The sequence below is a fragment of the Rhea americana genome, unplaced genomic scaffold, assembly GCF_003343005.1.
Source record: "Rhea americana isolate MKP2758 unplaced genomic scaffold, rheAme1 scaffold_420, whole genome shotgun sequence".
In the NCBI taxonomy this organism is placed as follows: Eukaryota; Metazoa; Chordata; class Aves; order Rheiformes; family Rheidae; genus Rhea; species Rhea americana.
In genome coordinates, this window is record NW_028186558.1 from 45,845 (window position 1) to 47,574 (window position 1,730).

Here is a 1,730-nt window from a genome sequence, read left to right on the forward strand (position 1 = left end):
TGGGAGCACTGGCAATGGGGGATCCAGCCGGGGTGGGACCAGGGTCACTGGCACTAGGAGAACTGGGGAGGTGCTGGGGCTGACCYGGCCAGGGGACCTGGGCTACCAGCACCGGAGGGGGGGGGCACTGGAACGACCCGATTCCCTGACAGCCGGGCTCAGCGGGGCTGCGGAGCCGCCGCCGGGACCCTCGGCCCCCGCCGGGCTTGGCCTCACCTTCCTGCAGGAGTCAGCACGGCTGCTGGAGCCCCCCGGACCCTCCRGCAGCCCCGGACCSKCCGGCAGCCCCGGACCCTCCAGCAGCCCCGGACTGGCCGGCAGCCCTGGACCAGCCGGACCCGCCGGCCCCGACGCCCTGAGCCTCATCAGCCTCCAGTGCCGGCACCTGGCCGGCGGCCCAGGGCACCGGCGGCCCCGCAAGCAGGCGGCCCCGCAGCGGGGGGCCGAGCCCCACGACCCTGCTTTCCGGGGGGTGACGGTGCGCCTGCACCTGCGCCTCTGTCCCCGCAGCCCYGACGGCTACCGGCTCCTCGTCACCGCCCGCCACGGCAGGTACCCGGCCCCAGGCGCCACGGGAAAAGCCCCGGCCGTGCTGCTGGGCTCCGGCGTCCTGGCAAAGCTCAGTTAATCCTACCGATCCGCAGCGAGGCCGTCTGGAAGCAGAGCCAGGAGGGCAGCGCCGGCGGCGCCTTCGCCAGGGAGCTCGGGGCAGCCAGCAGCTCCGAGGAGGACTCGGCACGAGGGGCGAGTAAGGACGGGGACGGGGATGGGACGGGGTGACCGGAGCCCCGCGGGGTCCCGCTCGGCTCGGCAGGAGAGGCGGATTTGCAGGTTTCCCCCTCCGCAGGGAGCCGGCGCTGCGCCTCCTGCAAGACGCGGCGGACGCCGCTGTGGCGGATCGCCGAGGCCGGGACGCGGCTCTGCAACGCCTGCGGCATCCGGTGAGCCCGGCGGCGCGTGGGAGCGGCGCCCTCGGTGCCGCGGGGCCTCGCCGCCCTGACGCCCTCCCGCCCCGTTCCCGCAGGTACAAGAAGTACCGGCTGCGGTGCCGGCGCTGCTGGAATATTCCCCGGAGGAGCGGGAAGCCTCGCTCACGCTGCTCCAGCTGCGGGGAGCCGCTGCGGGCGCCGGGAGCCCAGCCGCGGGGCGGGAGCGGGTGACGCCGGCAGAGCGGGATGCCGCCGTGCGGCGCCCCGGCTCCGCTTCCCTGCGCACGAGGCGCCGGGATCGCGGCACCACGGGAAGGGGTGAATGAACCGGAGGGTGGGGAGAAGCTCCCCGGTGCTTCCTGGGGGACGGGAAAAGGCCACGCTGTGGCCGGAGCCCCCGCTGGCCTCCCCCATCCCCACCTGCTCCCTGCTCCCGTCTCCCAGCACCTTTCCCGCTCCCCAACCAGCTCCCGCCCTTCCCGCCATGGAGCAGACACCGAGCGAGGGGCTTCCCGGCACAGGCGCTTTGTTGCTGGCTGTGTGCGGCTCGGCACTGTCCCGGTATCGTCCGATCCCTCCGGCCGCTGGAGCGGGAGGCGCCGGCCGGAGCGATCTCGGGATGGCATCCCACGCGCGGGAGGTCTCCGTCGCCCTGGTGCTTTGCTCCACGTGGTCCCACGGGGAGCAGGGCTGTAGCCGGGGCCCCTCAGGCCCTTCCCATCCCGAGTCCTTTCCCACCCCTGTGGGGCACTGCTGGGGGGCGGCCCAGGTAACGCTGCCCCCTGCTAGGGCTGGGCCGCC